Source organism: Giraffa tippelskirchi, chromosome 5 (assembly GCF_054371585.1).
Source record: "Giraffa tippelskirchi isolate mGirTip1 chromosome 5, T2T-mGirTip1v1.2.pri, whole genome shotgun sequence".
Classification (NCBI taxonomy): domain Eukaryota; kingdom Metazoa; phylum Chordata; class Mammalia; order Artiodactyla; family Giraffidae; genus Giraffa; species Giraffa tippelskirchi.
Window position 1 is genome coordinate 26,906,274 of NC_137279.1, and position 22,929 is coordinate 26,929,202.

The 22,929-nt window shown below is 47.5% G+C and overlaps 1 protein-coding gene and 1 long non-coding RNA gene across 2 annotated transcripts in view; both read left to right on the plus strand.

The window, feature by feature from the left end:
- The window catches only part of KAZN (kazrin, periplakin interacting protein), a 1,354,882-nt gene that overhangs the window by 1,065,135 nt on the left and 266,818 nt on the right, over positions 1–22,929 (plus strand). The window lies entirely within an intron of this gene.
- LOC145506806 (uncharacterized) lies at positions 1,070–6,237 on the plus strand. The gene is made up of 2 exons (XR_014054355.1): positions 1,070–1,929; positions 5,883–6,237. It is a non-coding gene; the product is annotated as an uncharacterized LOC145506806 (long non-coding RNA).

Genomic DNA, 22,929 nt, shown 5'->3' on the forward strand with positions numbered 1-22,929 from the left:
GCCTAAGAAGAATTAATATTTTTAGTGTTTTATAGTTTATCAAGTCTTCTTTTTTTTTTGCCGGTTATTTAATTAAATCCCTCACAACACCCTTTTTATATAGGCGGACAAGCTATTTAATTAAATTCCATCAATTTCAAGACCTATTTTGTTTCCATTTTTCTCTCCGAAATCAGGATACACCTTAAAATCAAAGACATGTCAGTTTAATTGGCAACTTTATTTCCTTAGTGATCCATAAAACAATGGTGCATGTTTTAAATGATAGTGTCTTAGACTTAATGAAATGCATATTATTATGATCCCTGTTTCACAGGGGAGGTGACATGTCCCAAGATGTTACAGATTTGGCCCAAAGTCATGCAGTGAGTAAATGGAAAAATCAGAACTTGAGCTCAAGAAGGGCAAGTCTTTTAAAACAGGAGTCCCCAACCACCAGCATCTAACTCCTGGTTATCTGAGGTGGAAATGATGTAATAATAATAGAAATAAAGTGCACAATAAATGTAACGTGCTTGAATCATCCCCAAACCATCACCCCTCCACCCTGGTCCATGGAAAAATTGTCTTCCATGAAACCAGTCCCTGGTGCCAAAAAGGTTGGGGGACCACTGCTGTAAAGGGCGTATAAATAGCCTAAGGATACATGATCACTTTTATGGAAGGTGGTCCCAATAACTGAGAAACTTTTGCTTTTCTGAACAAGATGCAAGTTTGGAACCAAAGCAGAGCTGCTTGAGATGTTAGAAAAGAGATCAAGAGTTGTCATATTCTTCTCCACCTTTCCCTTGAAATGCTCAGCTTCTCCTCAGGATAATTTAGGTTGCTTGCTTTGAAATTGGTTTTGCAGGTTAGCCCTTGACAACTCACTTGAGAAAATTAGGAAGCAACACCCTGACTCCAGATGGATTAAGTCCCTCATCAGACACAAGTTTCAGTGAGAGAAGCACAAACTGAATATTAACGCTTTTACTGTTCAACTGATACCTCGTGCAGTGTGCATCCTGAGCAACTGTATACAGCGTTTCTGTACACCCCCATATCTCCAACTAGTCTTCGGTGGTGGGTGGGGGTGGCAGGACAAGGATGCTTGGCAGAGACAAGGAAGATGTGGACAAATTCAGGATATAGCTTTCTAGTTCAGATCACATTCATTGTTTAAGCCTGGTTTTGGTGTTCTGGTGAAGTCTTAGCCTGTGAACACTTCGACCAAGCTTGGCTCTCAGAAAAGAAACTTAATGCTTGGGAAAACTCATACAGATTTAAGAAATTCAAACATGGTCTTATTTTTACTGGTCTATCTGGGCCTATTTCTGAAGATACACCTGATTAGCTAAACCAACCAACCATTAGTATTAGCTTACTGGTTTGAAGTACTATTTGGTAGAGTAGAAAGAGGTTATATTCAGAGCTTCTGCAGAGCTGGGTTCAGACTTGGGTCTTTGCTACTTTCCAGCTGCTCACTATGGGAAAGTGTTAAATGTCCCTAAAACTTGAGTCTAGTCTCCTCATCTGTAAAATAGGTATAGGGGATTAAAGATAGGGCTTCCCTATTGGCTCAGATGGTAAAGAATCTGCCTGCAATGCAGGAGACCCAGGTTTGATCCCTGAGTTGGGAAGATACCATGGAAAAGATACCCCACTCCAATATTCTTGCGTGGAGAATTCCATGAACAGAGGAGCCTGGCAGGCTACAGTCCATGGGGTTCCAAAGAGTACATGACTGAGCAGTTAACACTTTCACTTTTCATCATTTTCAGCAGATTAAAGATAAGTGCACTTTGTTGTTGTTCAGTCGCTAAGTTGTGTCTGACTTTGCGACCCCCTGAACTGCAGCACACCAGGCCTCCCTGTCCTTCACTGTCTCCATGAATCTGCCCAAACTCATGTCAGTTGAGTCAGTGATGCCATCCAACCATCTCATCCTCTGTTGCCCTTTTCTCTTCTTGCCTTCAATCTTTCCCAGCATCAAGGTCTTTTCCAATGAGTCAACTCTTCCCATCAGGTGGCCAAATTATTGTAGATTCAGCTTCAGCACAAGCCCTTCCAATGAATATTCAGGGTTGATTTCCTTTAGGATTGACTGGTTTGATCTCCTTGCTGTCCAATGAACTCTCAAGAGTCTTCTCCAGTCCCACAGTTCGAAAGCATCAATTCTTCTGCACTCAGCCTTCTTTATGGTCCAGCTCTCATATCCATACATGACTACTGGGAAAACCATAGCTTTGACTATATGGGCCTTTGTCATATAGAAATGGGTAAATGGAACCCTGGGGGTGTGAATAACAGCTCACTCAGGGCTTGTGTTGGGAGGTAAAGGAAATTTGTATGTCAAACAGTGAGTGTGGTACCCAGCACAGAGGAGACATCCAAGTAAGCTGAGTTTTCTTTCATTCCCCTGACTAGTGTGGGTCTACTTTGTTGCTAGTTGTTCTCTCCTGCTGGGACTAGCCTAGTTGATTGAGGAATTGGGTGGCGGGGGTGGGGAGGGGGGTTGCAGGACATCACCCTGACATAGGGTTGATTGGACCCCTCATTGCCCTCTGTAAATGGTTAAGGCCAGCCCCATCAGTCATCACAGGGCATGTTTGCTGTTGGACACAAATCATCATTAGTCCATCTTCCCTTGAAGCTCAATAAGGAAAATTTCCTTAGATTTAATGTTGATGACTTCCCTTGGTCATCATTGATGGTGAATATGATAACACATCGAAGGCTGAATCTTCTGTCGTTCCCTACTGCCAGGTCTCTGCCTGTATTCTGACCACAGGCAAGCAGGAGTCTGGCCTCCAGGTCACTCAGAGACTCCCTCAAAGACCCCACCAGGGCTCCCACCTGGCCCTATTGCAGAGCAGGGACCAAGTGTCCAGCTGTCCGCACACCTGGCCCCAGGCCCACAGGGGCACACTGGGGCTTCCTGATGCTCTTGGAGTTTGTTATATCTGCAGTGCTCCCCCAGCAGAGCTCCAGCCCAGCAGGGGTGATGGAAGACATGAGCGGTGAGGTGGAAATGGTTGGGTGGGCTTCACGTATCTGGGGGCCTGTTCTGGTTAGGACTTGGGCTTTCAGTGTCCTTCTCACACTCCTAACAATGGGGCAGGGACTGATGGACAGCCACCTGCTAAGACACATCTCACATAGCAACCAGGTCACAAAGTAGGGACTCTGTAGGTCGCTGGGAAGTTGATCATGTTGTAAAGATAAATGCCACAAGTGCGTAAGGGGGTCTGTGGAGGCAAAGCCAGGAATTTGCCCCTCTGGGTGCCGGGTGTTATCTCAAGTGGTGACAGTGCAGTCATTTGGCCTCTCCAAGCTCGGTTTACTCACCTGCAGGATGGGTTATCCAGAGCCCCCACTTCCCAGAGTGTCCAGGGAGTTAAATGAGAGACTGTCTTTAAGCTTTGGCCAGCCTCAGGTACAAACATCTGGGTAATAATGTTCATGAGAATCTTCCAACCACCTTCGGAAGTGAATCTTGTTTCCTCCACTGTGACAGAAAACCAGAGGCTCAGAAAATTCAGTATTGATCATTCCAGACCTGGGCAGGGTTGGGTGGCACAGGAGGAGCAGAACGAATCATTTTCTGAACATGAGAGAAATCAGAACCATTTCAGAAACGATGGTGAACTTAAATCAGGTGAGTCTGGAAACATACCAGGCATCCGTCCCCTTTTCTATGCCCACAAACCTGGGCAGCCGGAGGCATCTTTCAAGCAGATGGCAAGCCGGAGCTCTGTGCGGTCCACCTTATGCCATAATGTGGAAACAATAAGTCTGTTATCGTTGGCCTTGTGGTCCTGAGGTTCTAGGCAGATGTTGGGGATCCCAGTGCCTCTTCTCAGCTGCATAGCAGCAGCTGCCCGCCTTGAGGCTGGTGAATCCAGAATGCACGCAGCTTGGAGCATCTGCTCTTCTAGGAAGTGTCCTTGGGTGATGCTTCTCATTCCAAACCCAGGCATCTTAGCAGGGCTGACCTTATTGCAGACCCAGAGCCTCTCAGGATGCCCACCTCTGCTCTTTTGGCTGGGACGGCGGGAAGGGACATACAAGAGGAAGTCAGGAGGCTACATTGATCTGTCCTCTGCTGTCCTTCACCTCCAACTTTCAGGACCTACTATGCACCACCATCTATTAGTTATCCACTGCTGCATATAAATTGCCACAAGCTGAGTGGCCTAAACACACATTTATTGTTTCATGTTTCCTGGGGGTCAGGAGTCCAGACACAGCTTAGCTGGGTCCTCTGCCCAGGGTCACATGAGGTACAGTGAAGGAGGCAGCCAGACCGCATTCTTACCTGGAGGCTTGACTGCAGAAAAGAATCTGCTTCCAAGCTCCCTTGGGCTGTTGTCAGAATCCATTTCCCACCGGCTATGTGAGTGAGGTCCTGGCATCTGGCTGGCTGTCAGCTGGCGGCACCCAGGTGCTGGAGGCTGCCTGTACTTCCAGGCCACGTGGGCTACCTCAGCACCACTGCTGACTTCATAGAGCCAGGAAGGATCTCTCTAGTGTGGACGAGCAAGACAGAATCATAGATGGATGGATCGGTAGATGTGTGTGTGTACAGACAAATATAGACACAGACATAGATTGATGGTAGATAAATATAGAGATTGATGGTAGATAAATGTAGATATGGACACATATAGAGAGATAAAGATAGGTAGGTAGAGATAGATAGATGATTGATAAATATAAATAAGATTAGAAACATACATATATATTCAGACAGATAAATATAAATAGATTTGTGGTTGTTTAGTCACTGAGTCATGCTGACTCTTTGTGACTCCATGGACTGTAGCCTGCCAAGCTCCTCTGTCCATGGGATTCTCCAGGCAAGAACACTGGAGTGGGTTGCCATTTCTTTCTCCAGGGCATCTTCCCAACCCAGGGATGAAACCCGCATCTCTTGCATTGGCAGGCAGATTCTTTACCACTGAGCCACCTGGGAAGCCCAGATAGATAGACAGATAATAACCTAATCATAAAAGTGCCATCCTATTGCCTTTACCATGTTCTAGTCACTATAAACAAGTCACGCTCAAGGGGAGGAGATGACACGTGATGTGGCACGAGGGGCTTGAGGCAGGGGGCAGTCTAAGAATTGTGACTGAAACCAGCACCTTGAGAGTTAAGTTGTATCCTTCTCGTTTCTAGATGGGAAACAGAGGTTTAGAGAGAGAACTTGCCCAAGCTCCAAGAGTGATCCTACGGCCTCGCTGGCGTCTCAGGCCGTGCTGGCCCACTTCTCAATGGACACATCTTCTTCACCATCATGACCACACTTCTCTCACTGCCCTGGCAGAGTGGTACTGGTTACCAGTGTGCAGATTTTGACAAGTGGGGCCACAGTGCTTTCTCAGTGGCCGCATCCATCGTGCTGATAATGTATGTCTTCAGTGTGTTTCTTGTCTCTGCACCCCTACCGTGTGCCCCCAAAAGGCAAAGACCGCCTTCATCTTGTTTGTGGCCCCATCCCTCTACCTAGAGAGGTTCTTGGTCTATCGCATACATTCTGTGAACAGTCATTCAGTCATTCAACAAACACTTGTGGAGCTGGCCTGCCTATTTTAGAAACAAAGATGACCAAGACGCAATGCTGCCTTCACAAGCCCCTCCCCCTCTAGCAGAGCAGAGACATGAAACAAATAAACTATGAGATCGTGTGGTGTGGTGTGAAGATCACAGTGGCCTCCTCAGGCTTGCCCACCCCTGCGTCCCCAGGGCTGCAGCAGTGACTGGCACATAGTGTGTGCGTGCTCAGTCCCTCAGTCGTGTCTGACTCTTTGCAACCCCATGGACTGTGGCCCGCCAGGCTCCTCTGTTCGTGGGATTCTCCAGGCAAGAATGCTAGAGTGGGTTGCCATTTCCTCCTCCAGGGGAATCTTCCTGACCCAGGGATTGAACCCACATCTCCTGCATCTCCTTGCATGGGCAGCTGGTTTCTTTACCACTGAGCCACCTGGGAAGCTCCCAGCACATTGTAGGTGCCCAGGAATGTTTGTTGACTGTTCTGGTTCCCTTATCCAGCATGCCTTGCTCTCTTCTCTTCTGCAGAGGGTAGAAAATAAAAATCATAAAAGATTAAATGCTCAGGCAAATCCAAAGAAAGTTAAAAAAAAAATACATAATGACATTCTATGCTGGCTTTGGAAGTCTCTGATGCAATCCTCAGATCCTGGCACCTCCCTTTTGGAGCGGAGCTTTGCATTTCGAAAAAGGAAAAAAAACAAAGATTGTAATTATTAAAATTGTGTATATAGGTGAATTTAGCCTTTCATTTGAGGTGCCCTAATGACACTTCAACAACTGCTACGGAAGATAATAGGGTTTAGAGCAATTACACAGCCCGTCAAATACCGAACATGAGTGATTCAGATTCATGCTTGGAACTGGAACGATTCTCGGCAGTTTTGCTCATACACAGCTGTTTCATTTAAAATATTTTGGCAGAAAATTGCAAAGTGGGCTGTGCTGGCCATCCCTGCATTGGAAGCTTAACTCCTTCCACACCCAGTGTCATCCATCTCTCCTCCCTCCCAGATCCCCACCTTAATTACTGCTTGGCCAAGTTTTTGAGCAACATATTTGTGGAGTTTAGACTTGGGCCCCTAGATGAAAGATCTGGGGGGTTTGTTTCTGCTAAGCCTGCTGGAAGTTCTGTGTCTTTCTCCCTCTTTTGATTCAGTCGGTAGATATCATTTAATCACCACAGGCCAGTCCTGTGTGAGCTGCCAAGGTCTATCGGTCAGATGGCCAAAAACAGATGGTGCACTCAAACTGGGTGATTTGAGAAGAGTTCTGTCTTAGTTCGAGCAGCTCTAACAAAATTCCTAGACTGGGTGGCTCAAACAGCAAACATCTATTTCTTACAGTTCTGAAGACCAGAAGGTCCCACGATGCAGGTCCTGGTTGATTAAGTGTCTGGCGAGAACCTTGGTTTGCAGATCTTGCTGTGTCTTCACAGGTAGAGAGAAGTCATTTCTCTTGTGCCTCTTCTTACAAGGATGCTAATCCCATCCTGAGGGCTTCACCCTCATGACCTAATCACCTCCCAAAGGCCCCACCTCCAAATACCGTTATAGTGGGGACTAGGGTTTCAACATCGGAGAAGGCAATGGCAGCCCACTCCAGTACTCTTGCCTGGAGAATCCCATGGACGGAGGAGCGTGGTAGGCTGCAGTCCATGGAGTCGCTAGGAGTCGGACACGACTGAGCGACTTCCCTTTCACTTTTCTCTTTCATGCATTGGAGAAGGAAATGGCAACCCACTCCAGTGTTCTTGCCTGGAGAATCCCAGGGACGGGGGAGCCTGGTGGGCTGCCGTCTATGGGGTCTCACAGAGTCGGACACGGCTGAAGTGACTTAGCAGCAGCAGCAGCAGCAGGGTTTCAACATATGAATTTGGTGGGGAACACAAGTATTTAGTCCATAGAAAACTCAGTTAAAAGAGCAAAGGTTACAAGGGTTCAGTTTGAATTTAGAGAAGCCCACAGAGACAGTGCAGTGCTCCAGGGATGTGATAGCAGGGAGCTGATGGCAGCTCAAGGAGCAAAGGTAGGGAGATGTTAATAGCATGGGGAAAGTGTACCTGTACAGGTGGGGGCAGGCCCATAGGAGTCACAGCACTGAGTTTCAGATGTGTAGCCAACCCCCCCAAAACAATGAGGGACCCCTGCCCTCTTCTCTCACCCTCCAGGCTCCTCCTGGTGTACCCCATTGGTCCAACCCAGCTAGAGGCCAGAAGTCAGAGAAGGTCGCTGATGCATTCCATACAGGTCAACCTCCCAGAGTTTTGAGAAATGGTGAGAGATGAATTGAAGATAATCCAGCACAAAGGGGGTCCAAGACGAGTAGATTTGTGTCCTCTGCCCTCAGGGAGTGGATCCATCTACAAAAATCTTAGAAGCACCTCATGATGGGTTGCTGTGGTTGCAGGATAAGGGACTCATTCAATTTACCTCAAATCATTGGGAGTTCACTGTCAGAGAACTCAAAAAAAGCCAGATCTTCCAGCCTCAGAAAGAGCTAGGCATAACTGTAGTGGTTGAATTTTATGTGTCAGCATGAATTTTATGTGAACACTAGTGCCCAGTGTTCCGTCAAATGCCAGTATAGCTGTTACTGTAAAGATATTGTGTCAATGAAATTAACATCTGTAATCAATTGGCTATAAGTAAAGCCGATTTCCCTCTAGAATGAAGGTGGGCCTTGTCCAATCGGTCAAAGGCCATAAGAACAAAAACTGAGGTTTCCCAAAGAGGGAAGGAATTCTGCCCTCAAGACTCTAACATAGAAGTCCTGCCTGAGTTTCCAGCCTGCAGGAGAAGCTTCCACAACCATGTGAACCAATTCCTTAAAATAAATAAATAAGCAAATAAATATCTCCTATTGATTCTGTTACTCTGGAGAACCCCAGCTGATACACCCTCAACAACTTCCCATTACAAGTAAGATGATCCCAAACTCCATGCCATGGCCTCTGAAGCCTCACATGGTCTACCTCTCACCTCCCTGCCTTCTCTAACCTCACTCCCTAATCCAAGGATTTTCTGACTTTAATGTGCACAGGTTAAAAATAAATAAATAAAAATAGATTTTAAAAAATTTAATTGTGCACAGGAATCACCTAGAGAACTTGTGAAAACATAAAAGTTCCATCCCCAGAGATTCAGGCCCAGGAGGAGGGGGTGGGGCCTGAGTTTGCTTTCTGACAAGTTCATGCAGGATGTTGATGCTCCTTGACCATGAACGACAGTTGGGGTAACACTGCACAATCCATTCAGTCCTCTACACCCAGACTTCTCCTCTTGGGGTTCAGTGCTTTTGAGGGTTGCTTAGCTAAGTCACTGCCTCTGCTCTTAGAGCCATCTGCCAATGCTGCGTGCCACGTTGTCTGGGTATCCTGAGAGCCTGGAAGCAGCCATGGTGAATGGGATGTGTTTCACTGGTCCCCATTAGCACAGTTGGGTTTGTTCTCCCAGCTGCAAACCCAGGTCCTGGGCTGCACAGCTTCCTGAATTAAGCTGGAGCATACAGAATGAACCACACAGATTATCAAGTTGTGTTTCCCACTCTCACCCACAGTAAGTTGGCAGTGCCTGGCTGACCAGACTCTGTGGTCCTTAAAGGGGTAATTAAGGTAAAATGCAGCCATGAAATTAAAAGAAGCTTGCTTCTTGGAAGAAAAACTATGACAAACCTAGATAGCATATTAAAAAGCAGAGGCATTACTTTACTGACAAAGGTCCATATAGTCAAAGCTATGGTTTTTCCAGTGGTCATGTATGGATGTGAAAGTTGGACCATAACGAAAGCTGAATGCCAAAGAATTGATGTTTTTGAACTGTGGTGTTGGAGAAGACTCTTGAGAGTCCCTTGGACTGCAAGGAGATCAAACCAGTCCATCCTAAAGGAAATCAGTCCTGAATATTCATTGGAAGGACTGATGCTGAAGCTGAAGCTCCAATACTTTGGCCACCTGATGCAAAGAACTGACTCATTGGATAAGACCCTGATGCTGGGAAAGATTGAAGGCGGGAGGAGAAGGGGACGACAGAGGATGAGATGGTTGGATAGCATCACAGACTCAATGGATGTGAGTTTGAGCAAGCTCCGGGAGTTGGTGATGGACAGGGAAGTCTGGTGTGCTGCAGTCCATGGGGTCCCAAAGAGTGGACACAACTGAGCGGCTGAACTGAACTGAAGGTAAAATGAGGTCATTAAGGTGGGCCCTGATCCAGCATAACTGGTGTCCTTTTACGAAGAGGCAGTTAAGAACTTCCCTGGTGGTACAGTGGATAGGAATCTGCCTGCCGATGCAGGGGACGTGGGTTCGATCCCTGGTCCAGGAAGATTCCACATGCTGTGGAGCAACTAAGCCCATGAGCTGAAACTACTGAAGCCCATGCTCCTAGAGCTTGTGCTCCACAACAGGAGAAGCCACCTCAATGAGAAGCCTGTGCACCACAACAAAGAAGAGCTCCCCACCCACTGCAACTAGAGAAAGATCATGCAGCAACTAAGACTCAGTGCAGCCAGAAATAAAGCAGTAAAAGTTTTTAATAAAGAGGCAGTTAAAACACAGACACACACAGAGGGAAGACCACGTGAAGACACAGAGAAAAGACGGCCATCTACAAGCCAAGGAGAAGAAACTTCTGAGAAGAAACTAACCTTGCTGACACCTTAATCTTGGACTTCGAGTTTTCAGAATTATGAGAAGATAAATGTTTGTTGTCCAGGCCACCCAGTCTGGCACTTTGTTATGACAATCCTAGAAAACAAATACAGTCACCCAGTCGAATCTCCGGCTTTCACCCAGTCGGGAATATTGAGGCCCAGGGAGGGCATGCCATCCATCCAAGTGGCAGAATCCAGTCCTCTGTACAGGGCTCTTGACTTCAAGCAAGTGGTTGGTTGTCCCTGGACCATGCTACCTCCTCCATCATGAAATATTGACCATCTCCCTGCCTACAGTTTAGTTTGTTCAAACAATTTGCTGCCACTAAAGCAAACTGGCCTCTGTTTGCTTTTTTAAGTAATGATTTTCTCCTGGAGCTCTCAGATCCTGCAGAAACCAACAGCACACTCTTGCCCTGCCCTTCTCGAGTCCTTCCACTTCTGGTCCTGACAGCCCAGACCAGGAAAATCGAGTGTTCATCCCACTCAGGTGATATGTTCAGGAGCTTCTCCTGTGACCCTTGGTGGTGGAAGTGCCATGGAGTGTTCAGACATAAAATTCCATGAGGCAATCAGGAGAACTGAACTATACTCAGGAGAGAGACTGGACCAGGGCTGTCATTTAAGAGCAGTCAGCCTGGAGATGTGGGTTTGAAGCATTGTAACGTTGTGAAATCAGAGAGGCAAGAGTTTACAAAAGCAAGAGGAGAAAATGTGTCTTCCTCAAGATACTCCGGGGTCCAGCAAGAGAATCTGCCTGTGGCTTGCTTGAACAGAGAGGAGGATTTGTGGAGAAGACACTGGAATTGCACAGAATCCAAAGAGAAAGTGGGCATTCAGGCTTCAGGGTGGGGAGCGGTGGAGAAACCAGGTAACCCCTCCCTCGGTCTCTGGCTCCAGGGCCACAGGTCCTTTTGTCCCCGTGCATTGGTTCTGATGTCTCTGCACAAAACAAAAGACTGACTCAGCCAGCCCAGGCAGTAAGAAAGATGCATTCCCCCACCTAACAAGACGTCCAAGAGGAGAGAGGTCCCAGTGGGTTTGTTTCCAGGCTCTGCAGTGTTGACAGGCCTCTGGATTTTCCTGTCTCTCCCCTTGGCCAAGCTCAGTAATTGACTTCATCACTAGTTCATTAGCTCGATCCCTTCATGGTCTCAAAGTGGCTGCCACACGAAGACACGGCAACTCTAACCCAAGAAGGGGACCGTTTTTTCCTGTGTGTCTCCTTTGTATTAGCCTCCCAGGAGCTCCCCCTAGCCCTCCCCTAGGCCTCACTGGGCCACACACTCATCTCTGAGTCAGAAACTAGCAGGATGAATGGGATCAGCCCTGGTCCTATGGAGAGAGCAGGCTTCTGAAACAAAATAGGGATTTTTCTGTTGAAAAGCAGGATAGGGTGCTCTGCTGCTCTGAACCCCATCTTTGCTCTCTGGGCTCTGCAGAGGAGCCCTGTCTGCACACAGCACTGCATTTCTCAAGTCCATGTTACCTTGGATGCAGGCAGGCAAGCTCCAGCTCCCAATCTCTAATTCCTAGAAGAGGCGTTTACAGCCAGCTCAAGTCAGGTGACCACCCTGGCCTATCACAGTGAAGCCCCACAAACACAGCTGTGCGGTCACCTCTGCGAGAGAAGGGGCCATGTTCAGAAGGAGGCTATCTGTGACTGTGAAAATACCCCAGCGGTACCTCCTGTGCAACCTTGGAGAAAATGGAGATTAAAGAGGGTAGACGCAGAGCTTGTCAGCCACGGCTGGTGTCCACCCACACCACCACCAACAGGAAGGATTCAGAAATAAGGAAGGAGGGGGCTGTGCTTGTCACCAGCCTGGGACAGCTCTTGGCTTTGAGAAGGTAGTGGTGAGGGTCCTGAAATGCAGGGAACAGTCCCTCACAGAGGAGAATTGTCCTTCCATGTGCAGAAACTAAGAGCTGGAGAAGGAATATTTCATGGAATTTGGGGACAGGAGATAGATAGCGTGTATGGAAGCCAGAACTGGGAAGGCCACTTGGGTTAGGGGCTGGAGAAGGGGAGTAATTCTTAGAGCTCCAGAAAGCCCAGGAAGATGACTTGAGAGGGAATGAAAAGGAGGCCAGTGTGTGGGTGGAAGTAGAGGCAGCATTTTATTATCAAAGCATAGTTGATCTGCAATGTTCTGTTAGTTTCTGGTATACAGCAAAGTGATTCAGTTATAGGTAGGTAGGTAGATAGATTGGTAGGTAGATAGATAGATGATAGATAAGCAAATACATAGGTAGATGATTGATAGATAGTTTATAGATAGTTGATAGATACCCAGGTAGATAAATGATGGATAGTTAGATAGGTAAATGATAGATAGGTGATAGATAATAGATAGATATTCTTTTCCATTATGGTTTATTATAGAGTATTGAACATAATTCCCTGTGCTGTACAGTAGGACCTTGTTGTTTATCTGTTTTATATATGGTTGTTTGTATCTACCAATTCCAAACCCCTTATTTATCCCTCCCCCACCCCCTTTCCCCTTTGGTAACCATAGGTTTCTTTTCTGGGTCTCTGAGTCAGAACCAGCATTTTAAATGCTGGTTCAGGAAGGGGTGCAGTGCAAGGGGAGGGTTTACATCCTATTAGTGACTCTGGAAAGATGAGAAGGAGGCTGGAGAGAAGGAAAAGGGGAGCAGGATGAATGGAGGAGGAGGGGAGAGAGAAACTTGGGTTATGACTTTCATGAGCTTTCTCTGAAGACACTCTCAATAAAATAGATGGACTCTATATCCTGACAGTTGAATTTAAGAAAAGCAGCGAGAGCCTTATGCCATGCTTTAGCCTGAGTTGAAGGAATGGAGAATCAGAGGGTCGGGCGCACACAGCCCAAGTTAGATGGCTGAGGGTGCAGCTCTGAGCACCAGGGAGGAAGTGACACAAGGTTCAGAGTCAAGGGAACAGCTTGACCCTCACCTGCCTGCTCATAGGTTGTTCTGAGGATTAAGAAAAGAGGACACCTGATGTGGTCCCCAGATCGTGGGCGCAGTCTTGGGAGCGGTGGCCAAGGTTGTCGTGTATCTGTCATCAGCTCCATCATCATGCCCCTATCACCTCACCACTGATGTCAGGGGCGGGTCTCTCTGGCGTTTTTGTCCTTGTAGCCTCTTTATATCCAGTTCTGTATGTCGACTTCATGACCTTCTGCAGCAGTGAATTCCTTGGCTGGGGGCCATGAACCATGAGGGTTCTTTTTTTTATTTTTTCCTTTGGCCAGACCATGCAACTTGCAGGATCTTAGTTCCCTGACCAGGGACTGAATCCGGCCACTGGCAGTGAAAATGCCAAGCCCTAACCCCTGGACCACCAGGAAATTCCCAGGGTTGTTGTTTTCAAGTCCTGTGTTTACTAGCTGTTGGGGTGCAGACTTCTCTGATGGGGTACTGGGGCAGGCTCTGGCGGGTTGGCTGAGAATGCACTGAACCTTTTGCTTCATCCCTTCTCTGTGCCCCTCGGAGGTACACTCAGAGCCCTTGCTTCTCTCCCACAGTCTCCTCCAGCTCTCACTGCTGCCCCAGGCCTAACTAGGGAATGTTCAAGCCTTTGGCAAAAGCAAGAACTGCTTTCGAATCAAGTTAACTCGAAGGCCTGGGTCATCCAATCCAGGCATTGAACCACGGAGCACAGCCCAGCTCTTAGGAAGCCTGGGATGCTCAGACACCCTATAGGATGCAGGTACATGACTCCCTACCCCCACCCAGCTGAGGCCGCCTCCACCTGACAGGTCTCTGCTAGTTGCATTTCTCCTCAGCTGTTGTAGGAAATGATAGCTCTGCTCCTTTCTTGCGGTTTCTGCCACAGTGTTGCATATAATAGTATAGTCTCTGTATCCAGGAGTAAGTGCTTTGCAACAGAACTCATGTCATTCTTGCCATTTCAATGAGTCACTTTAATCGTCAGCCCATTTTTCAGAGGAAGCAAACTGAGACACAGACAGGCAGAGTCACTTGCCCAAGGACACACAGCTAGTACGTGTGTCTGGGACTAGAGCCCAGTACTCCAGAGCCCAGCCTCTGCTTACTCCCCAAGCCCCTCGTCCCTCCTATGGACCTTGTCCTGCATGTCCTTGACCCTTCAGAACTGGCTTTCCTGCTCCAACTCCCTGCTCTCAGAGCCCTGTGATCACAGCCCTTCCCCTCACTAGCCATTGTCAGTTTAGCTGTCTGTCCGGCCCACCCCTCCAGGGGGACACCGGGATGTCCCAGCACTTACCCCAAGGCCTGGCACATGGGGGACAGCTGGGTGGATGGCCAGGACACTCCCAGAGGTTGAACAACTCACCCAAGGCTGCACAGCGAGCAGCTGTGAGCAGCTGGACTCTTTCCCAGGATGTTGGAAAGCAGGTCCGTGCCAGCCTTCGAGTCCCCCTGACTTTTGGGAGCTGCATGGAGATGTTTTCTCAGCAGCCTTCTGCTTCCACACCTCTGCCTGCCTTCTCTGATTGTTCCTCCCAGGTTGAGAAAGGAAGAACAGGTGAAAAGAAGGGAAGAATGTCCCAGCATCTGATGATAGACATATACGAATGATCTGTTGATGCTCAGAGCGGTCAGGAACTTGACGCACTGTCAGGCGCTCTTGAGGCTGGCCATATGGATTTATTTTTGTGGATCTTGTGTTGCGAACTAGAGTTGCTGTTAAACACAGGGTGAGTCATCGTCTGCTTCCGCACTTGCATCCCAGCCTATACCGCCTTCACCAGAAAATTCGACAGAGCGCCCTCGCTGCTCCCTGGGGGCAGATGCCTTGTTCCCCAGGAGCACCAGCCCCTCCTCTGTGCTTCCTGAGCCTCCAGACCCATCTTGGCCCCTCCTCTGTCACATCGGTGGTTTGTCAGTTTTTTTATCTATTTCCCCAGTGACACTAAGTTCTTCTGGGATGGCAACCGGTTTATTTTTTATTTTTTTATTTTTTTTTATTTTATTATTATTATTTTTTTTTTAGTTGGGGGCTAATTACTTTACAATATTGTAGTAGTTTTTGCCATACATTGACATGAATCAGCCATGGGTTTACATGAGTTCCCCTTCCTGGACCCCCCACCCACCTCCCTCCCCATCCCATCCCTCTGGGTCATCCCATTGCCCCGGCCCTGAGCCCTTGTCTCATGCATCGAACATGGAATGGTGTTCTGTTTCACATATGATAATATACATGTTTCAATGCTATTCTCCCAGAACGTCCCACCCTCACCTTCTCCCTCAGAGTCCATAAAATTGTTCTATGCATCTGTGTCTCTTATTCTGTCTCGCATATAGGGTTATCGTTACCATCTTTCAAATTCCATATATATGCATTAGTATACTGTATTGTTGTTTTTCTTTCTGGCTTACTTCACTCTGTATAATGGGCTCCAGTTTCATCCATCTCAGTAGAACCGATTCAAATGTATTTTTTTAATGGCTGAGTAATATTCCATTGTGTATATGTACCACAGCTTCCTTATCCATTCGTCTGCTGATGGACATCTAGGTTGCTTCCATGTCCTGGCTATTGTAAACAGTGCTGCGATGAACATTGGGGTACACACGTCTCTTTCCATTCTGGTTTCCTCGGTGTATATGCCCAGCAGTGGGATTGCTGGGTCATATGGCAGTTCTATTCCCAGTTTTTTAAGGAATCTCCACACTGTTCTCCATAGTGGCTGTACTAGTTTGCATTCCCACCAACAGTGTAAGAGGGTTCCCTTTTCTCCACACCCTCTCCAGCATTTATTGGTTTATTTTTTTTATCTCAGTTGCCAAGTTGCACCTGTTGAAGGATGCCCACATTGCCAAGGTGCTCCTGTTGAAGGGTGAATGCCAATTTTATTGACTTTATCGCCGGTGTGCCTGGCTGGGATACGTGTGGGCTAAGTTGATTCAGTCGTGTCCAACTCTTTGCAACCCTATGGACCGTAGCCCGCCAGGCTTCTTTGTCCATACGATTCTCCAGGTAAGAATACTGGAGTGAGTTGCCATGCCTTCCTACAGGGGATCTTCCCGACCCAGGAATTGAACCCGTATCTCTTACCTCTCTTGCATTGGCAGGCAGGTTCTTTACCATTGGTGTCTCTGGTGGCCCAGATGGTAAAGAATCCACCTGCAGTACGAGAGACCTGGGTTCAGTCCCTGGGTTGGGAAGATCCCCTGGAGGAGGGCATGGCAACCCACTCTAGTATTCTTGCCTGGAGAATCCCAAGGAAAGAGGAGCCTGACAGACAACAGTCCTTGGGGTTGCAAAGAGTCAGACACAGCTGAGTGAGCAGGAACACCTGGCTGGGAACCAAGGTTAAAAAGAGCTCAGCAGTGCTCTGTGGTGACCTAGATGGGTGGGATGGGGTAGGGGGTGAGAGTGAGATCCAAGAGAGAGGGGATATATGTATGCATAGAGCTGACTCACTTTGTTGTACATAAGAAACTAACACAGCATTGTAAAATGACTATACCCCAGTTTAAAAAAACAAAAAGAACTCAGGTGGCTTTTGTTCTAATCACCCACATATAGTTTCATGGAGAACAAGTTAGTGCAGGAAGAATAAAGACTTGGGTTTGGACTACACAGGTTCAAATCCAAGTTTGAGGACTTCCCTGATGGTCCAGTGGCTAAGACTCTGCCTTCCCAATGTGACGGGCCTGGATTTGATCCCTGGTCAGGAAACTAGATCCCACATGCAAACTAAAGATCCCACAAACTAAAGATCGTGTGTGCTGCAACAAAGAGGTGCCTCAGCCAAATAAGTAAATATTCTTTAACAATCTTGGCTCAGCTGCCATGTGATTTTGGGTCCACCAACCCCTTCAAGGGCTTCCTTGGTAGCTCAGCTGGTAAAGAATTCACCTGCAATGCAGGAGACCCCAGGTTGATTCCTGGGTCAGGAAGATCCCCTGGAAAAGGGGTAGGCTACCCACTCCAGTATTCTTGGCCTTTCCTGGTGGCTCAGATGGTAAAGAATCTGCCTGAAATGCGGGAGACGTGGGTTCGATCCCTGGGTTGGGAAGATCCCCTGGAGAAGGAAACGGCTACCCACTCCAGTATTCTGGTCTGGAGAATTCCATGGACTGTATAGTCCATGGGGTCGCAAAGAGTCAGACACAGCTGAGTGACTTTCACTCACTTCAACCTCTTCAAGTCTCAGTGTCTTTTTTTGTACTGGGGGAATCCATCTCAACCCACCCAGAGGAGTTGGTGTCAGGACTGAATAAAAATCCTGCATGGAGGGCTCTGCACACCTCAGCCTTTCTCCTCACCTGGGAAAAGGACAGGGACTTGTAGGCCCAGTCCTGAGGCACCTGTGTCACACGTAACCTCCCCTAAGGCAGCCTTAGGGGTCCGACCAAGCTAATGACCCACTTGCAGAGACTCAAGAATGGACTCTGCATTCTCAGTGCAGGATTTTGTTAGCTTCACCCTCATCACAGGCCTGACAGATGATAAAAGTGCTCAGGCAGTGACTGTTGGATTCAAGAAGAGAAATGGGGAAAAGGGGTTCCAGAGAGAGATCCTTTACAAAAGGGGTCCCCAACCACCAGACTGCAGTCCGATACATCCTGTCAGATCAGGGCCAGCATTAGATTAGAAATCAAGTGCATTGCACAATCAGTGTAGTGTGCTTGAATCAGCCCCACACCACCCCCTTCTCCCAGTCTATGGAAGAATTGTTTTGCCCGAAATTGGTCCTCGGTGCTAAAAAGGTTGGGGACGGCTGCTTTAGAACAAACTCCAGAGGGTCCCCTTCATCCAGATCCTTCGCAGAACGTTCACAAGGGTCTCGCTGCCAGCGAGTTTTCTGGATAAAGCATGCGTCCAACTTTGGGAACAGGTGACAAATGGAAATGTTTATGGGGTTTATAAACCTTCAGCCCTTTTGAGGATGGCCTTTCTAAGATGGAACAGGAGCCCACATTTTGAGTTTCATGTGTCACTAGAAATAGGCTGGGGTTCCTTTTGTTCCTCCTGTGTTTGCCTAGAAGTCGGCTGGGTCCCCTTCTTGTCTGAGGATTAGGGTTAATTGATACAGCTACAAACAGAAGGCCAGTTTTTAAGCCATTGGTGACAAATGCCAGCATGCGTGCCATAACTCACCTGTCTCCTGCTCATGGCAGACATCCACAATCAATCATGGCACTGTCTGATGCACAAGTAGTCGATCCTTGGTATGGACTACCAGTCACAGTGCAGGGAACTTGAAGGTCAGAATTGTAATCATTGCATTTTCTGTTAGCAAACACTGTCTCTTTAAAAAGGGGGGAAACAGTATACATATTACAATTAAAACATGTACCACTGCACTGTGCAAATGTTCAGGACCCTGGGGATTCCATCTCAATGGTCTTATTATCAGCCTATTTTACTTGAGTATAAACAATAAATGCACTGCAAATTATTAATGGAAAAACACGTTTAGGAATCATGCCGATTACCGATCAATTGGATGGAATAATTACTATAATTGCTGGATGATTAGATTCTTCCTGGTCTGAAAAGGGAGGGTATGAGTTCTGGAATTGATTCCTCTGCTTAGCAGAGTCTCAGAACCGGGAAGACAGAATCCTGAACTCCAAGACAGTCACGTTGACAACTGTAAGTTGAGACAACAGTCCCTAGTAGCCACGAAGAGGAAGATACCACATCCATTACTAGTGTTTTCAGTGAAACGCTATAGAAACCCTGACTAAAAGCAACTTAAACTGTGGGGTTTGTTTTTGTTCTCCACCAAATAGGAATCCAAGAGGTCAGTAGAACTGAACTGGTGAAGCCTTTCAACAGCCACACTCAGAACCAGCCTGTTTCCATCTTTCCAAGTTGCCATCCAGAGGTTGGTGATTTGTCACTTCATGGTCACAAGATGGCTGCTGATGCTCCAGGCACCACATTCCCATTTAAGGCAGGAAGAAAGCTGAAGAGACAGGGACAATAACATTTGTCCTTTTTCTTTTAGAAAAGCCCCTGGGAGACTTCTACTTAGGTTTCATTGGCCAGGCCAGGGTCACATGGTCACTCTTACTGCAAAGGCGACTGGGAAAGTGGAGGACAGGGTATCCTGGTTGGCTTAGGCCAATCATGAGCCTTCCCCTGGAGTTGAGTCTATTGTCACTCTGAACAGAAGGGATTCTGTTAGCAAAAAAGAAGGAGAGCCTGGAAATTGGATAAACAATAATGTCTGTGTCCAGTACTCCAGGAGACCATGCCCTACTCACAGGCATCAGTAATAGAGCTATAGATGACTTTATTGTTCATTCATTTATTCATTCAATACGTATTTAATCAGTGTCTAGTGGATGCCAGGATAGGGGGAGAAGAACAGCATTGTTTAGGAATAAACAATAGGGATGGGGGACATCACAAAAATCTTTCTAGGAAAAGTGACATTTAAGCCAAGAATAAAATATAAGTAAAAGTTTGCCACCTTATCTTGTGTGTGTGTGTGTAGTGTGTAATGTATGTTGGGATGCTCCGGTCGATACATCAGATGTCAACAGGAGGAGAGGTGAGTATTACAGACAGGGAATGACATGTGTGAGGGTCTCAAGAAAGATGCAGGCTCCATTTACAGGAATGAAAGGAGGCATAGCCAGAGCATGGAAAATGAGCCTGGAAAGACAGGCAGAGACCAGAGGGTCTTATGAGCCAGACTGAGTTTAGACTTTGTCCTAAAGGTCTTGTCTGCCTCAGCTCTTGCTACTGGGGGGAGAGGGGCAAGTCAAAGTGGAATTAGCCTCTGACTCCCAGCACGTGAGCCTTCATCACAGCTGCATTGGTCAAGACTCTCTTGGTTAGGTAGCGGGGAATGGTCCAATGTTAAAAAGATGAGGAAGGGGAGTTATTGGTACCTATTATTAGAAAGTCCAAGGGTAGTTGGGTTCTGGAACAGCTAGATCCATAGGTTCAAATGATGTCATTATGAATCTCTCTTCTAGACTCTTCCTTTATGTTTACTTTCTTCTCATATAGGCTCTCCCTAAATCATAGCAGGTGGCCATTAGAGGCTCTCAATTTATATTCTATGCATCTTGGACCAGAAAGGAAACAGTAGCGGTTCCAGCTCTAGTGAGAGCTCTCTTTGGCCCATCTTGGGTGACATGGCCATCCCTGAGCTGATCACTGAGGTCCAGGGATGCTGTGCTTTAACTGGCAGGCACGCGTCAGGTGCCTGCCCCAGGAGCCTGCAGAGTGAGCCAAGAGAGACAGGAGACAGAAGAGATTGAGGTGCTATCGTGTTCTCATAGATCCTGAATGCCAAGTGGCCCCTCTTGCCTCATTCTCACCTCACCCATCATTGTCTAGTTTCCAGTAGTCATGTATGGATGTGAGAGTTGCACCATAAAGGCAGCTGAGTGCTGAAGAATTGATGCTTTCGAACTGTGGTGCTGGAGAAGGCTCTTGAGAGTCCTTTGGACAGCAAGGCGATCAAACCAATCAATCCTAAAGGAAATCAACCCTGAATATTCATTGGAAGGACTGAAGCTGAAGCTCCAATACTTTGGCCACCTGATGCGAAGGGCCAGCTTATTGGAGAAGACCCTAATACTGGGAAAGATTAAAGGCAGGAGGAGAAGAGGGCCACAGAGGATAAGATAGTTGGATGGCATCATTGACTCAATGGACTTGAGCTTGAGTAACCTCCAGGAGATAGTGAAGGACAGGGAAGCTTGGTGTGCTTCAGCCCAGGGGGTCACAAAGAGTCAGACACAACTGAGTGACTGAACAACAACAAATCATTGACTAGACCACTCCTAGGTTTGACAGGCTCCTGGCCTCCCATGCCCCTTCCTGCTGCCCATCCCTCTGACCTGATGACTCACGTGAGCTCCCCCACGTGGACCCTCGCTGGTCCTGCACCCAGGTGGGAAGTGCTTCTCTTGTTCTGGATAATCCCCAGCTTTAGCTCCCTCTGCTCTGTTGCTGTGGCCCCCTAAGGGAATATAGCCCCACCCTTCCTGCTGCCACCCCTCCCCCACCTGGCAGAGCCCGTCCAATATCACTGGTCAGCTCTGTCATTAATAAAGAAAAATGCTGCAGCCTCCTCTGTTTCATAAAGCAGGGACATGGGCCCTATGTTTTGTCTTCGGTTCAGTAGAGATTTCCAGCAGCCTGGCCCACGAAGGCATTGATTTATTCTGCCTCACACATAGCAACGCTTGTTAGCGCTCTCATACCAACAAGAAATATTGAGCCTACCTCCGAGGTTCTATAGAATTATGAATAGAAACCCATCTGGAATCTGAGTTAATAGTGTTTTGCTTGATCTATGGGAAAGTGAGACAGACAAGTCACAAGCAACTTTGCAGAGGTGCACGCCACCCCCACCTGTCCCTTAAGGCTACCTCCAGTTTCACCTTCTCTAGGAAGCCTCCTCTGAAATCCTCACTATGTTACTCAGGACTCTTTGAGTTGCAAGTGACAGAAACACAATTCAAATAGGCAGAAGCAAACATGAGTGAATTTATTAGCTCTTGAAAGGGAAAATCCAAGAGTATCTGGCTTCAGGCATGGCTGAATCCTGGGGCTTAAGTGTTGTCATCACTGCTAGATTCTCTCCGTCTCTCCCTTTCTTCCCCACTCCAGCGCAACTCACTCATCTCTGGAATCTGCTGTCCTATATGTGGTCCTGAAGCTGGATGTCTCCCATACTATCCCCTGGGATTTCCACGATACATCTTTATAGCTTAGCAGCCTCAAGAGGAAAAGGCTGCCTCTTTCATAATTTCCCAGTAGACATCCTGCAGCTGATGGTCTTTGTCTTGGATTGGTTCAGCTTCTGTCATGTCTATACCAGTCCCACTACTCATTAATGCATGGCCCACAAACTAAGAATGCTTTTTACACTTTAAAATTGTTGGGGAAAAAAGGAAAGAACAATAGTAGTGTATGAAAATTACATGAAATTCAAATTCACTGGAACACAGCCATGCTCCTGTCTGCGTATTGTCCAAGGCTGCTTTGGTGCTGCTATGGCAAAGCCCAGTAACTGAGACAGGCTACATGGCTCACAAAACTGAAAATATGTGCCATGTGGCCCTTTATAGAAAAGTCTACCAACCCTGGTCTACACACTCCGTGTAACCCATAGGATGCTTGGGTCAAGAGCTCACCCTTGGAGTCTGGTTAGGGGGAGGGAGCGGGGAAGGGGTAGAGTCAGCCCAGCAGACCACAGGATGAGAGGGCAAGGGGCTTCCAGAGGGAAAGGCATGAGTGCTGTATCCAGAACAATCGATGCCCACTCTACCTGCCATCTTAGACCAGAAGCCGACTCTGAGACAAGTATTGAGCACTTGTCTGTTCAGTGGTGGAGGGTGTCCTAGGAGCACAGGTAGGGGTGGAGGGGAGGGAGGAGAAAGAGGCCAGTTTAGGGTACTCTCTTGAGTGGTTACCACCATGGGCATCTGGGATCATCATGTTGAAGGGGTCTCTGGGAGACAGTGTGGGGCACACGTCTCATGTATCCCAGTCCAGGGTCAAGGGAGCAGGGTGTCCATCCTCCAACCCCTACCAGTCCTGATCATCGAGCATATGGGTCTGTCTCTTCTGTGATGATGAGGCAGTTTCCTTTTCCATACTTCATCCAATTGTGGCTAATTAAGTCTTCTCAATGCACAGACATCTGAGAGAAAGAGAGGCTGAAAATGAAAGCTCTCTTGTCCACCCAACCCTTGCTGGGAGACACCAGAGCAACTATGTTACCCACCTCAAGGTTTTGGTGAGCTATCCACATAACAAGCAGCTGGTGATGGTCCATTTCA